Source organism: Drosophila pseudoobscura, unplaced genomic scaffold, assembly GCF_009870125.1.
Source record: "Drosophila pseudoobscura strain MV-25-SWS-2005 unplaced genomic scaffold, UCI_Dpse_MV25 Unplacedtig00000077, whole genome shotgun sequence".
NCBI classification, from domain to species: Eukaryota; Metazoa; Arthropoda; class Insecta; order Diptera; family Drosophilidae; genus Drosophila; species Drosophila pseudoobscura.
Genome location: NW_022881710.1, coordinates 33,684 through 50,879, shown reverse-complemented (window position 1 = coordinate 50,879; position 17,196 = coordinate 33,684).

Below are 17,196 nucleotides of genomic sequence, written 5' to 3'. Positions count from 1 at the left end.
AGAAGATATACCTCCGGCGGCGGGAAATCTATATCCCCTGCCGGACAACTTATCTCTGCTGACGAAAGACGTCTCTACGCTGGCAGAAAATTTATCTCCGGCGGCGGGAAATCTATATCCCCTGCCAGACAACTTATCTCTGCTTACGAAATACGTCTCTCCGCTGGCGGAAAACTTATTTTCAGTGCCGGGAAATCTATATCCCCTGCCAGACAACTTATCTCTGCCTACGAAATACGTCTCTCCGCTGGCGAAAAACTTATTTCCGGTGGCGGGAAATCTATATCCCCTGCCAGACAATTTATCTCTGCTTACGAAATACGTCTCTCCGCTGGCGGAAAACTTATTTCCGGTGCCGGGAAATATATATATCCCCTGCCGGACAACTTATCTCTGGTGACGAAATACGTCTCTCCGCTGGCGGAAAACTTATTTCCGGTGGCGGGAAATCTATATCCCCTGCCAGACAACTTAACTCTGCTTACGAAATACGTCTCTCCGCTGGCGGAAAACTTATTTCCGTTGGCGGGAAATATATATATCCCCTGCCGGACAACTTATCTCTGCTGACGAAATATGTCTCTCCGCTGGCGGAAAACTTATTTCCGGTGCCGGGAAATCTATATCCGCTGGCGGACAACTTATCTCCGCTGGCAGACAATTTATCTCCGCTGACGAACTACGATTCTCCACTGGCAGAAATCTTATCTCCGGCGGCGGGAAATTTACATCCCCTGACGGAATATTTATCCCCGCTGACGAATGACGTTTCTCCACTGGCAGCAAACTTATCTCCGCTGGCAGAAGATATACCTCCGGCGGCGGGAAATTTATATACACTGCCGGACAGCTTATATCTGCTATCGAAATACGTCTCTCCGCTGGCGGAAAACTTATTTCCGATGGCGGGAAATCTATATCCCCTGCCAGACAACTTATCTCTGCTGACGAAATACGTCTCTCCGCTTGCAGCAAACTTATCTCTGCTGACGAAATACGTCTCTCCGCTTGAAGAAAACTTATCTCCGGCGGCGGGAAATCTATATCCCCTGCCAGACAACTTATCTCTGCTGACGAAATACGTCTCTCCGCTGGCGAAAAACTTATTTCCGGTGGCGGGAAATCTATATCCCCTGCCAGACAATTTATCTCTGCTTACGAAATACGTCTCTCCGCTGCCGGAAAACTTATTTCCTGTGGCGGAAAATATATATCCCCTGCCGGACAACTTATCTCAGCTGACGAAATACGTCTCTACGCTGGCAGAAAACTTATCTCCGGCGGCGGAAAATCTATATCCTCTGCCAGACAACTTATCTCTGCTTACGAAATACGTCTCTCCGCTGGCGGAAAACTAATTTCCGGTGCCGGGAAATCTATATCCTCTGCCGGACAACTTATCTCTGCTGACGAAATACGTCTATCCGCTTGCAGCAAACTTTATCCCCGCTGACGAATTACGTTTCTCCGCCGGCAGAAAACTTATCTCCGCTGGCATAACATTTACTTCCGGCGGCGAGGAATTTATATCCCCTGCCGGACATCTTATCGCTGCTGACAAAATACATCTCTTCGCTGGCGGAAAACTTATCTGCGGTGGCGGAAATTTATATCCGCTGGCGGAAAACTTTTCTCCGATAACGGACATATTATCTTCGCTGCCGGACAACTTATCTCTATTGACAAAATACGTCTCTCCGCTGGCGGAAAACTTATCTCCGGTGGCGGGAAATTCATATCCGCTTGCGGAAAACTTATCTCCAGAGGGGGAAATTTATATCCCTTGCCGGACAACTTATCTCTGCAGACGAACTACGTTTCTCCGCCGGCAGAAAACTTATCTCCGCTGGCAGAACATTTACCTCCGGCGGCGGGAAATTTATATCCCTTCCGGACATCTTATCTCGGCTGACAAAATACATCTCTCCGCTGGCTGAAAACTTATCTGCGATGGCGGGAAATTTATATCCGCTGGCGGAAAACTTTTCTCCGATAACGGACATGTTATCTTCGTTGCCGGACAACTTATCTCTGCTGACAAAATACGTCTCTCCGCTGGCGGAAAACTTTTCTCCGGTGGCGGGTAATTCATATCCGCTTGCGGAAAACTTATCTCCAGAGTGGGGAAATTTATATCCCCTGCCGGACAACTTATCTCTGCAGACGAACTACGTTTCTCCTCCGGCAGAAAACTTATCTCCGCTGGCAGAACATTTACCTCCGGCGGCGGGAAATTTATATCCCCTGCCGGACATCTTATCTCGGCTGACAAAATACATCTCTCCGCTGGCTGAAAACTTATCTGCGATGGCGGGAAATTTATATCCGCTGGCGGAAAACTTTTCTCCGCTGACAGACATCTTATCTCCGCTGGCGGATAATTTATTTCCGCTGACGAGCTACGTTTCTCCGCCGGCAGAAAACAGATCTCCACTGGAAGAACATTTACCTCCGGCGTCGGGAAATCTATATCCTCTGCCGGACAACTTATCTCTGCTGACGAAATACGTCTCTCCGCTTGCAGCAAACTTATCTCTGCTGACGAAATACGTCTATCCGCTTGTAGAAAACTTATCTCCGGCGGCGAAAAATTTATATCCCCGGCCTGACAACTTATCTCTGCTAACGAAATACGTCTCTCCGCTTGCAGAAAACTTATCTCCGGCGGCGAGAAATTTATATCCTCGGCCTGTCAACTTATCTCTGCTAACGAAATACGTCTCTCCACTGGCAGAAAACTTATCTCTGCTGACGAAATACATCTCTCCGCTTGCAGAAAACTTATCTCCTGCGGCAAGAAATTTATATCCCCGGCCTGTCAACTTATTTCTGCTAACGAAATACGTCTCTCCACTGGCAGAAAACTTATTTCTGCTGACGAAATACATCTCTCCGCTTGCAGAAAACTTATCTCCTGCGGCGAGAAATTTATATCCCCGGCCTGTCAACTTATCTCTGCTAACGAAATACGTCTCTCCGCTTGCAGCAAACTTATCTCTGCTGACGAAATACATCTCTCCGCTTGCAGAAAACTTATCTCCTGCGGCGAGAAATTTATATCCCCGGCCTGTCAACTTATCTCTGCTAACGAAATACGTCTCTCCGCTTGCAGCAAACTTATCTCTGCTGACGAAATACGTCTCTCCGCTTGCAGAAAACTTATCTCCTGCGGCGAGAAATTTATATCCCCGGCCTGTCAACTTATCTCTGCTAACGAAATACGTCTCTCCGCTTGCAGCAAACTTATCTCTGCTGACGAAATACGTCTCTCCGCTTGTAGAAAACTTATCTCCTGCGGCGAGAAATTTTTATCCCCAGCCGGACAACTTATCTCTGCTAAAGAAATACGTCTCTCCGCTGGCGGAAAACTTATTTCCGGTGCCGGGAAATCTATATCCACTGCCGGACAAGTTATCTCTGCAGACGAAATACGTCTCTCCGCTTGCAGCTAACTTATCTCCGGCGGCGAGAAATTTATATCCCCGGCCTGTCAACTTATCTCTGCTAACGAAATACGTCTCTCCACTGGCAGAAAACTTATCTCTGCTGACGAAATACATCTCTCCGCTTGCAGAAAACTTATCTCCTGCGGCGAGAAATTTATATCCCCGGCCTGTCAACTTATCTCTGCTAACGAAATACGTCTCTCCACTGGCAGAAAACTTATCTCTGCTGACGAAATACATCTCTCCGCTTGCAGAAAACTTATCTCCTGCGGCGAGAAATTTATATCCCCGGCCTGTCAACTTATCTCTGCTAACGAAATACGTCTCTCCACTGGCAGAAAACTTATCTCTGCTGACGAAATACATCTCTCCGCTTGCAGAAAACTTATCTCCGGCGGCGAGAAATTTATATCCCCGGCCTGTCAACTTATCTCTGCTAACGAAATACGTCTCTCCACTGGCAGAAAACTTATCTCTGCTGACGAAATACATCTCTCCGCTTGCAGAAAACTTATCTCCTGCGGCGAGTAATTTATATCCCCGGCCTGTCAACTTATCTCTGCTGACGAAATACGTCTCTCCGCTTGTAGAAAACTTATCTCCTGCGGCGAGAAATTTTTATCCCCAGCCGGACAACTTATCTCTGCTAAAGAAATACGTCTCTCCGCTGGCGGAAAACTTATTTCCGGCGGCGAGAAATTTATATCCCCGGCCTGTCAACTTATCTCTGCTAACGAAATACGTCTCTCCACAGGCAGAAAACTTATCTCTGCTGACGAAATACATCTCTCCGCTTGCAGAAAACTTATCTCCTGCGGCGAGAAATTTATATCCCCGGCCTGTCAACTTATTTCTGCTAACGAAATACGTCTCTCCACTGGCAGAAAACTTATCTCTGCTGACGAAATACATCTCTCCGCTTGCAGAAAACTTATCTCCTGCGGCGAGAAATTTATATCCCCGGCCTGTCAACTTATCTCTGCTAACGAAATACGTCTCTCCGCTTGCAGCAAACTTATCTCTGCTGACGAAATACGTCTCTCCGCTTGTAGAAAACTTATCTCCTGCGGCGAGAAATTTTTATCCCCAGCCGGACAACTTATCTCTGCTAAAGAAATACGTCTCTCCGCTGCCGGAAAACTTATTTCCGGCGGCGAGAAATTTATATCCCCGGCCTGTCAACTTATCTCTGCTAACGAAATACGTCTCTCCACTGGCAGAAAACTTATCTCTGCTGACGAAATACATCTCTCCGCTTGCAGAAAACTTATCTCCTGCGGCGAGAAATTTATATCCCCGGCCTGTCAACTTATTTCTGCTAACGAAATACGTCTCTCCACTGGCAGAAAACTTATCTCTGCTGACGAAATACATCTCTCCGCTTGCAGAAAACTTATCTCCTGCGGCGAGAAATTTATATCCCCGGCCTGTCAACTTATCTCTGCTAACGAAATACGTCTCTCCGCTTGCAGCAAACTTATCTCTGCTGACGAAATACGTCTCTCCGCTTGTAGAAAACTTATCTCCTGCGGCGAGAAATTTTTATCCCCAGCCGGACAACTTATCTCTGCTAAAGAAATACGTCTCTCCGCTGGCGGAAAACTTATTTCCAGTGCCGGGAAATCTGTATCCACTGCCGGACAAGTTATCTCTGCTGACGAAATACGTCTCTCCGCTAGCAGAAAACTTATCTCTGCTGACGAAATACGTCTCTCCGCTTGCAGAAAACTTATCTCCGGCGGCGAGAAATTTATATCCCCGGCCTGTCAACTTATCTCTGCTAACGAAATACGTCTCTCCACTGGCAGAAAACTTATCTCTGCTGACGAAATACATCTCTCCGCTTGCAGAAAACTTATCTCCTGCGGCGAGAAATTTATATCCCCGGCCTGTCAACTTATCTCTGCTAACGAAATACGTCTCTCCGCTTGCAGCAAACTTATCTCTGCTGACGAAATACGTCTCTCCGCTTGTAGAAAACTTATCTCCTGCGGCGAGAAATTTTTATCCCCAGCCGGACAACTTATCTCTGCTAAAGAAATACGTCTCTCCGCTGGCGGAAAACTTATTTCCGGTGCCGGGAAATCTATATCCACTGCCGGACAAGTTATCTCTGCAGACGAAATACGTCTCTCCGCTTGCAGCAAACTTATCTCTGCTGACGAAATACGTCTCTCCGCTTGTAGAAAACTTATCTCCTGCGGCGAGAAATTTTTATCCCCAGCCGGACAACTTATCTCTGCTAAAGAAATACGTCTCTCCGCTGGCGGAAAACTTATTTCCGGCGGCGAGAAATTTATATCCCCGGCCTGTCAACTTATCTCTGCTAACGAAATACGTCTCTCCACTGGCAGAAAACTTATCTCTGCTGACGAAATACATCTCTCCGCTTGCAGAAAACTTATCTCCTGCGGCGAGAAATTTATATCCCCGGCCTGTCAACTTATTTCTGCTAACGAAATACGTCTCTCCACTGGCAGAAAACTTATCTCTGCTGACGAAATACATCTCTCCGCTTGCAGAAAACTTATCTCCTGCGGCGAGAAATTTATATCCCCGGCCTGTCAACTTATCTCTGCTAACGAAATACGTCTCTCCGCTTGCAGCAAACTTATCTCTGCTGACGAAATACGTCTCTCCGCTTGTAGAAAACTTATCTCCTGCGGCGAGAAATTTTTATCCCCAGCCGGACAACTTATCTCTGCTAAAGAAATACGTCTCTCCGCTGGCGGAAAACTTATTTCCGGTGCCGGGAAATCTATATCCACTGCCGGACAAGTTATCTCTGCAGACGAAATACGTCTCTCCGCTTGCAGCAAACTTATCTCTGCTGACGAAATACATCTCTCCGCTTGCAGAAAACTTATCTCCTGCGGCGAGAAATTTATATCCCCGGCCTGTCAACTTATCTCTGCTAACGAAATACGTCTCTCCGCTTGCAGCAAACTTATCTCTGCTGACGAAATACGTCTCTCCGCTTGCAGAAAACTTATCTCCGGCGGCGAGAAATTTATATCCCCGGCCTGTCAACTTATCTCTGCTAACGAAATACGTCTCTCCACTGGCAGAAAACTTATCTCTGCTGACGAAATACATCTCTCCGCTTGCAGAAAACTTATCTCCTGCGGCGAGAAATTTATATCCCCGGCCTGTCAACTTATCTCTGCTAACGAAATACGTCTCTCCGCTTGCAGCAAACTTATCTCTGCTGACGAAATACGTCTCTCCGCTTGTAGAAAACTTATCTCCTGCGGCGAGAAATTTTTATCCCCAGCCGGACAACTTATCTCTGCTAAAGAAATACGTCTCTCCGCTGGCGGAAAACTTATTTCCGGTGCCGGGAAATCTATATCCACTGCCGGACAAGTTATCTCTGCAGACGAAATACGTCTCTCCGCTTGCAGCTAACTTATCTCCGGCGGCGAGAAATTTATATCCCCGGCCTGTCAACTTATCTCTGCTAACGAAATACGTCTCTCCACTGGCAGAAAACTTATCTCTGCTGACGAAATACATCTCTCCGCTTGCAGAAAACTTATCTCCTGCGGCGAGAAATTTATATCCCCGCCCTGTCAACTTATCTCTGCTAACGAAATACGTCTCTCCGCTTGCAGCAAACTTATCTCTGCTGACGAAATACGTCTCTCCGCTTGTAGAAAACTTATCTCCTGCGGCGAGAAATTTTTATCCCCAGCCGGACAACTTATCTCTGCTAAAGAAATACGTCTCTCCGCTGGCGGAAAACTTATTTCCAGTGCCGGGAAATCTATATCCACTGCCGGACAAGTTATCTCTGCTGACGAAATACGTCTCTCCGCTAGCAGAAAACTTATCTCTGCTGACGAAATACGTCTCTCCGCTTGCAGAAAACTTATCTCCGGCGGCGAGAAATTTATATCCCCGGCCTGTCAACTTATCTCTGCTAACGAAATACGTCTCTCCACTGGCAGAAAACTTATCTCTGCTGACGAAATACATCTCTCCGCTTGCAGAAAACTTATCTCCTGCGGCGAGAAATTTATATCCCCGGCCTGTCAACTTATCTCTGCTAACGAAATACGTCTCTCCGCTTGCAGCAAACTTATCTCTGCTGACGAAATACGTCTCTCCGCTTGTAGAAAACTTATCTCCTGCGGCGAGAAATTTTTATCCCCAGCCGGACAACTTATCTCTGCTAAAGAAATACGTCTCTCCGCTGGCGGAAAACTTATTTCCGGCGGCGAGAAATTTATATCCCCGGCCTGTCAACTTATCTCTGCTAACGAAATACGTCTCTCCACTGGCAGAAAACTTATCTCTGCTGACGAAATACATCTCTCCGCTTGCAGAAAACTTATCTCCTGCGGCGAGAAATTTATATCCCCGGCCTGTCAACTTATTTCTGCTAACGAAATACGTCTCTCCACTGGCAGAAAACTTATCTCTGCTGACGAAATACATCTCTCCGCTTGCAGAAAACTTATCTCCTGCGGCGAGAAATTTATATCCCCGGCCTGTCAACTTATCTCTGCTAACGAAATACGTCTCTCCGCTTGCAGCAAACTTATCTCTGCTGACGAAATACGTCTCTCCGCTTGTAGAAAACTTATCTCCTGCGGCGAGAAATTTTTATCCCCAGCCGGACAACTTATCTCTGCTAAAGAAATACGTCTCTCCGCTGGCGGAAAACTTATTTCCGGTGCCGGGAAATCTATATCCACTGCCGGACAAGTTATCTCTGCAGACGAAATACGTCTCTCCGCTTGCAGCAAACTTATCTCTGCTGACGAAATACGTCTCTCTGCTTGTAGAAAACTTATCTCCTGCGGCGAGAAATTTTTATCCCCAGCCGGACAACTTATCTCTGCTAAAGAAATACGTCTCTCCGCTTGTAGAAAACTTATCTCCTGCGGCGAGAAATTTTTATCCCCAGCCGGACAACTTATCTCTGCTAAAGAAATACGTCTCTCCGCTGGCGGAAAACTTATTTCCGGTGCCGGGAAATCTATATCCACTGCCGGACAAGTTATCTCTGCAGACGAAATACGTCTCTCCGCTTGCAACTAACTTATCTCCGGCGGCGAGAAATTTATATCCCCGGCCTGTCAACTTATCTCTGCTAACGAAATACGTCTCTCCGCTTGCAGCAAACTTATCTCTGCTGACGAAATACGTCTCTCCGCTTGTAGAAAACTTATCTCCTGCGGCGAGAAATTTTTATCCCCAGCCGGACAACTTATCTCTGCTAAAGAAATACGTCTCTCCGCTTTCGGAAAACTTATTTCCGGTGCCGGGAAATCTATATCCACTGCCGGACAAGTTATCTCTGCAGACGAAATACGTCTCTCCGCTTGCAGCTAACTTATCTCTGCTGACGAAATACGTCTCTCCGCTTGCAGAAAACTTATCTCCTGCGGCGAGAAATTTTTATCCGCAGCCTTACAACTTATCTCTGCTAACGAAATACGTCTCTCCGCTGGCGGAAAACTTATTTTCGGTGGCGGGAAATATATATCCTCTGCCGGACAACTTATCTCTGCTGACGAAATACGTCTCTCCGCTTGCAGCAAACTTATCTCTGCTGACGAAATACGTATCTCCGCTTGTAGAAAACTTATCTCCTGGGGCGAGAAATTTTTATCCCCAGCCTGACAACTTATCTCTGCTAAAGAAATACGTCTCTCCGCTGGCGGAAAGCTTATTTCCGGTGGCGGGAAATATATATCCACTGCCGGACAAGTTATCTCTGCAGACGAAATACGTCTCTCCGCTTGCAGCAAACTTATCTCTGCTGACGAAATACGTCTCTCTGCTTGTAGAAAACTTATCTCCTGCGGCGAGAAATTTTTATCCCCAGCCGGACAACTTATCTCTGCTAAAGAAATACGTCTCTCCGCTGGCGGAAAACTTATTTCCGGTGCCGGGAAATCTATATCCACTGCCGGACAAGTTATCTCTGCAGACGAAATACGTCTCTCCGCTTGCAGCTAACTTATCTCTGCTGACGAAATACGTCTCTCCGCTTGCAGAAAACTTATCTCCTGCGGCGAGAAATTTTTATCCCCAGCCTTACAACTTATCTCTGCTAACGAAATACGTCTCTCCGCTGGCGGAAAACTTATTTTCGGTGGCGGGAAATATATATCCTCTGCCGGACAACTTATCTCTGCTGACGAAATACGTCTCTCCGCTTGCAGCAAACTTATCTCTGCTGACGAAATACGTCTCTCCGCTTGTAGAAAACTTATCTCCTGCGGCGAGAAATTTTTATCCCCAGCCGGACAACTTATCTCTGCTAAAGAAATACGTCTCTCCGCTGGCGAAAAACTTATTTCCGGTGCCGAGAAATCTATATCCGCTTGCGGACAACTTATTTCCGCTGACAGACAATTTATCTCCGGCATCTCTGCTGACGAAATACGTCTCTACGCTGGCAGAAAACTGATTTCCGGTGCCGAGAAATCTATATCCGCTTGCGGACAACTTATTTCCGCTGACAGACAATTTATCTCCGGCATCTCTGCTGACGAAATACGTCTCTACGCTGGCAGAAAACTGATTTCCGGTGGCGGGAAATATATATCCTCTGCCGGACAACTTATCTCTGCTGACGAAATACGTCCCTCCGCTTGCAGCAAATTTATCTCTGCTGACGAAATACGTCTCTCCGCTTGTAGAAAACTTTTCTCCTGCGGCGAGAAATTTTTATCCCCAGCCGGACAACTTATCTCTGCTAAAGAAATACGTCTCTCCGCTGGCGGAAAACTTATTTCCGGCGGCGAGAAATTTATATCCCCGGCCTGTCAACTTATCTCTGCTAACGAAATACGTCTCTCCACTGGCAGAAAACTTATCTCTGCTGACGAAATACATCTCTCCGCTTGCAGAAAACTTATCTCCTGCGGCGAGAAATTTATATCCCCGGCCTGTCAACTTATTTCTGCTAACGAAATACGTCTCTCCACTGGCAGAAAACTTATCTCTGCTGACGAAATACATCTCTCCGCTTGCAGAAAACTTATCTCCTGCGGCGAGAAATTTATATCCCCGGCCTGTCAACTTATCTCTGCTAACGAAATACGTCTCTCCGCTTGCAGCAAACTTATCTCTGCTGACGAAATACGTCTCTCCGCTTGTAAAAAACTTATCTCCTGCGGCGAGAAATTTTTATCCCCAGCCGGACAACTTATCTCTGCTAAAGAAATACGTCTCTCCGCTGGCGGAAAACTTATTTCCGGTGCCGGGAAATCTATATCCACTGCCGGACAAGTTATCTCTGCAGACGAAATACGTCTCTCCGCTTGCAGCAAACTTATCTCTGCTGACGAAATACGTCTCTCTGCTTGTAGAAAACTTATCTCCTGCGGCGAGAAATTTTTATCCCCAGCCGGACAACTTATCTCTGCTAAAGAAATACGTTTCTCCGCTTGTAGAAAACTTATCTCCTGCGGCGAGAAATTTTTATCCCCAGCCGGACAACTTATCTCTGCTAAAGAAATACGTCTCTCCGCTGGCGGAAAACTTATTTCCGGTGCCGGGAAATCTATATCCACTGCCGGACAAGTTATCTCTGCAGACGAAATACGTCTCTCCGCTTGCAACTAACTTATCTCCGGCGGCGAGAAATTTATATCCCCGGCCTGTCAACTTATCTCTGCTAACGAAATACGTCTCTCCGCTTGCAGCAAACTTATCTCTGCTGACGAAATACGTCTCTCCGCTTGTAGAAAACTTATCTCCTGCGGCGAGAAATTTTTATCCCCAGCCGGACAACTTATCTCTGCTAAAGAAATACGTCTCTCCGCTTTCGGAAAACTTATTTCCGGTGCCGGGAAATCTATATCCACTGCCGGACAAGTTATCTCTGCAGACGAAATACGTCTCTCCGCTTGCAGCTAACTTATCTCTGCTGACGAAATACGTCTCTCCGCTTGCAGAAAACTTATCTCCTGCGGCGAGAAATTTTTATCCCCAGCCTTACAACTTATCTCTGCTAACGAAATACGTCTCTCCGCTGGCGGAAAACTTATTTTCGGTGGCGGGAAATCTATATCCACTGCCGGACAAGTTATCTCTGCAGACGAAATACGTCTCTCCGCTTGCAGCTAACTTATCTCTGCTGACGAAATACGTCTCTCCGCTTGCAGAAAACTTATCTCCTGCGGCGAGAAATTTTTATCCGCAGCCTTACAACTTATCTCTGCTAACGAAATACGTCTCTCCGCTGGCGGAAAACTTATTTTCGGTGGCGGGAAATATATATCCTCTGCCGGACAACTTATCTCTGCTGACGAAATACGTCTCTCCGCTTGCAGCAAACTTATCTCTGCTGACGAAATACGTATCTCCGCTTGTAGAAAACTTATCTCCTGGGGCGAGAAATTTTTATCCCCAGCCTGACAACTTATCTCTGCTAAAGAAATACGTCTCTCCGCTGGCGGAAAGCTTATTTCCGGTGGCGGGAAATATATATCCACTGCCGGACAAGTTATCTCTGCAGACGAAATACGTCTCTCCGCTTGCAGCAAACTTATCTCTGCTGACGAAATACGTCTCTCTGCTTGTAGAAAACTTATCTCCTGCGGCGAGAAATTTTTATCCCCAGCCGGACAACTTATCTCTGCTAAAGAAATACGTCTCTCCGCTGGCGGAAAACTTATTTCCGGTGCCGGGAAATCTATATCCACTGCCGGACAAGTTATCTCTGCAGACGAAATACGTCTCTCCGCTTGCAGCTAACTTATCTCTGCTGACGAAATACGTCTCTCCGCTTGCAGAAAACTTATCTCCTGCGGCGAGAAATTTTTATCCCCAGCCTTACAACTTATCTCTGCTAACGAAATACGTCTCTCCGCTGGCGGAAAACTTATTTTCGGTGGCGGGAAATATATATCCTCTGCCGGACAACTTATCTCTGCTGACGAAATACGTCTCTCCGCTTGCAGCAAACTTATCTCTGCTGACGAAATACGTCTCTCCGCTTGTAGAAAACTTATCTCCTGCGGCGAGAAATTTTTATCCCCAGCCGGACAACTTATCTCTGCTAAAGAAATACGTCTCTCCGCTGGCGAAAAACTTATTTCCGGTGCCGAGAAATCTATATCCGCTTGCGGACAACTTATTTCCGCTGACAGACAATTTATCTCCGGCATCTCTGCTGACGAAATACGTCTCTACGCTGGCAGAAAACTGATTTCCGGTGCCGAGAAATCTATATCCGCTTGCGGACAACTTATTTCCGCTGACAGACAATTTATCTCCGGCATCTCTGCTGACGAAATACGTCTCTACGCTGGCAGAAAACTGATTTCCGGTGGCGGGAAATATATATCCTCTGCCGGACAACTTATCTCTGCTGACGAAATACGTCCCTCCGCTTGCAGCAAATTTATCTCTGCTGACGAAATACGTCTCTCCGCTTGTAGAAAACTTTTCTCCTGCGGCGAGAAATTTTTATCCCCAGCCGGATAAAAATTCTTTATCTCTGCTAAAGAAATACGTCTCTCCGCTGGCGGAAAACTTATTTCCGGCGGCGAGAAATTTATATCCCCGGCCTGTCAACTTATCTCTGCTAACGAAATACGTCTCTCCACTGGCAGAAAACTTATCTCTGCTGACGAAATACATCTCTCCGCTTGCAGAAAACTTATCTCCTGCGGCGAGAAATTTATATCCCCGGCCTGTCAACTTATTTCTGCTAACGAAATACGTCTCTCCACTGGCAGAAAACTTATCTCTGCTGACGAAATACATCTCTCCGCTTGCAGAAAACTTATCTCCTGCGGCGAGAAATTTATATCCCCGGCCTGTCAACTTATCTCTGCTAACGAAATACGTCTCTCCGCTTGCAGCAAACTTATCTCTGCTGACGAAATACGTCTCTCCGCTTGTAAAAAACTTATCTCCTGCGGCGAGAAATTTTTATCCCCAGCCGGACAACTTATCTCTGCTAAAGAAATACGTCTCTCCGCTGGCGGAAAACTTATTTCCGGTGCCGGGAAATCTATATCCACTGCCGGACAAGTTATCTCTGCAGACGAAATACGTCTCTCCGCTTGCAGCAAACTTATCTCTGCTGACGAAATACGTCTCTCTGCTTGTAGAAAACTTATCTCCTGCGGCGAGAAATTTTTATCCCCAGCCGGACAACTTATCTCTGCTAAAGAAATACGTTTCTCCGCTTGTAGAAAACTTATCTCCTGCGGCGAGAAATTTTTATCCCCAGCCGGACAACTTATCTCTGCTAAAGAAATACGTCTCTCCGCTGGCGGAAAACTTATTTCCGGTGCCGGGAAATCTATATCCACTGCCGGACAAGTTATCTCTGCAGACGAAATACGTCTCTCCGCTTGCAACTAACTTATCTCCGGCGGCGAGAAATTTATATCCCCGGCCTGTCAACTTATCTCTGCTAACGAAATACGTCTCTTCGCTTGCAGCAAACTTATCTCTGCTGACGAAATACGTCTCTCCGCTTGTAGAAAACTTATCTCCTGCGGCGAGAAATTTTTATCCCCAGCCGGACAACTTATCTCTGCTAAAGAAATACGTCTCTCCGCTTTCGGAAAACTTATTTCCGGTGCCGGGAAATCTATATCCACTGCCGGACAAGTTATCTCTGCAGACGAAATACGTCTCTCCGCTTGCAGCTAACTTATCTCTGCTGACGAAATACGTCTCTCCGCTTGCAGAAAACTTATCTCCTGCGGCGAGAAATTTTTATCCCCAGCCTTACAACTTATCTCTGCTAACGAAATACGTCTCTCCGCTGGCGGAAAACTTATTTTCGGTGGCGGGAAATATATATCCTCTGCCGGACAACTTATCTCTGCTGACGAAATACGTCTCTCCGCTTGCAGCAAACTTATCTCTGCTGACGAAATACGTATCTCCGCTTGTAGAAAACTTATCTCCTGGGGCGAGAAATTTTTATCCCCAGCCTGACAACTTATCTCTGCTAAAGAAATACGTCTCTCCGCTGGCGGAAAGCTTATTTCCGGTGGCGGGAAATATATATCCACTGCCGGACAAGTTATCTCTGCAGACGAAATACGTCTCTCCGCTTGCAGCAAACTTATCTCTGCTGACGAAATACGTCTCTCTGCTTGTAGAAAACTTATCTCCTGCGGCGAGAAATTTTTATCCCCAGCCGGACAACTTATCTCTGCTAAAGAAATACGTCTCTCCGCTGGCGGAAAACTTATTTCCGGTGCCGGGAAATCTATATCCACTGCCGGACAAGTTATCTCTGCAGACGAAATACGTCTCTCCGCTTGCAGCTAACTTATCTCTGCTGACGAAATACGTCTCTCCGCTTGCAGAAAACTTATCTCCTGCGGCGAGAAATTTTTATCCCCAGCCTTACAACTTATCTCTGCTAACGAAATACGTCTCTCCGCTGGCGGAAAACTTATTTTCGGTGGCGGGAAATATATATCCTCTGCCGGACAACTTATCTCTGCTGACGAAATACGTCTCTCCGCTTGCAGCAAACTTATCTCTGCTGACGAAATACGTCTCTCCGCTTGTAGAAAACTTATCTCCTGCGGCGAGAAATTTTTATCCCCAGCCGGACAACTTATCTCTGCTAAAGAAATACGTCTCTCCGCTGGCGAAAAACTTATTTCCGGTGCCGAGAAATCTATATCCGCTTGCGGACAACTTATTTCCGCTGACAGACAATTTATCTCCGGCATCTCTGCTGACGAAATACGTCTCTACGCTGGCAGAAAACTGATTTCCGGTGGCGGGAAATATATATCCTCTGCCGGACAACTTATCTCTGCTGACGAAATACGTCCCTCCGCTTGCAGCAAATTTATCTCTGCTGACGAAATACGTCTCTCCGCTTGTAGAAAACTTTTCTCCTGCGGCGAGAAATTTTTATCCCCAGCCGGACAACTTATCTCTGCTAAAGAAATACGTCTCTCCGCTGGCGGAAAACTTATTTCCGGTGCCGGGAAATCTATATCCACTGCCGAAAAACTTATCTCTGCTGACGAAATACGTCTCTCCACTGGCAGAAAACTTATATCTGCTGACGAAATACGTCTCTCCGCTTGCAGAAAACTTATCTCCGGCGGCGAGAAATTTATATCCCCGGCCTGTCAACTTATCTCTGCAGACGAAATACGTCTCTCCGCTTGCAGCTAACTTATCTCTGCTGACGAAATACGTCTCTCCGCTTGCAGAACATTTACCTCCGGCGGCGGGAAATTTATATCCCCTGCCGGACAGCTTATCTCAGCTAACGAAATACGTCTCTCCGCTGGCGGAAAACTGATTTCCGGTGGCGGGAAATATATATCCTCTGCCGGACAACTTATCTCTGCTGACGAAATACGTCTCTCCGCTTGCAGCAAATTTATCTCTGCTGACGAAATACGTCTCTCCGCTTGTAGAAAACTTTTCTCCTGCGGCGAGAAATTTTTATCCCCAGCCGGACAACTTATCTCTGCTAAAGAAATACGTCTCTCCGCTGGCGGAAAACTTATTTCCGGTGCCGGGAAATCTATATCCACTGCCGGAAAACTTATCTCTGCTGACGAAATACGTCTCTCCACTGGCAGAAAACTTATATCTGCTGACGAAATACGTCTCTCCGCTTGCAGAAAACTTATCTCCGGCGGCGAGAAATTTTTATCCCCGGCCTGTCAACTTATCTCTGCTAACGAAATACGTCTCTCCACTGGCAGAAAACTTATCTCTGCTGACGAAATACATCTCTTCGCTTGCAGAAAACTTATCTCCTGCGGCGAGAAATTTTTATCCCCGGCCTGACAACTTATTTCTGCCAACGAAATACGTCTCTCCACTGGCAGAAAACTTATCTCTGCTGACGAAATACATCTCTCCGCTTGCAGAAAACTTATCTCCTGCGGCGAGAAATTTTTATTCCCGTCCTGTCAACATGTCTCTGCTAACGAAATACGAGAAATTTTTATCCCCAGCCTGACAACTTATCTCTGCTAACGAAATACGTCTCTCCGCTGGCGGAAAACTTATTTCCGGTGGCGGGAAATATATATCCACTGCCGGACAAGTTATCTCTGCAGACGAAATACGTCTCTCCGCTTGCAGCTAACTTATCTCTGCTGGCGAAATACGTCTCTCCGCTTGCAGAAAACTTATCTCCGGCGGCGAGAAATTTATATCCCCGGCCTTTCAACTTATCTCTGCTAACGAAATACGTCTCTCCACTGGCAGAAAACTTATCTCTGCTGACGAAATACATCTCTCCGCTTGCAGAAAACTTATCTCCTGCGGCGAGAAATTTTTATCCCCGGCCTGACAACTTATCTCTGCCAACGAAATACGTCTCTACACTGGCAGAAAACGTATCTCTGCTGACGAAATACGTCTCTCCGCTTGCAGAAAACTTATCTCCTGCGGCGAGAAATTTTTATCCCCAGCCTGACAACTTATCTCTGCTAACGAAATACGTCTCTCCACTGGCAGAAAACTTATCTCTGCTGACGAAATACATCTCTCCGCTTGCAAAAAACTTATCTCCTGCGGCGAGAAAATACGTCTCTCCGCTGCCGGAAAACTTATTTCCGGTGGCGGGAAATATATATCCCCTGCCGGACAACTTATCTCAGCTGACGAAATACGTCTCTACGCTGGCAGAAAACTTATCTCCGGCGGCGGGAAATATATCCGCTGGCGGAAAACTTTTCTCCGCTGACAGACATTTTATCTCCGCTGGCAGAACATTTACCTCTGGCGGCGGGAAATATATATCCCCTGCCGGACAACTTATCTCTGCTGA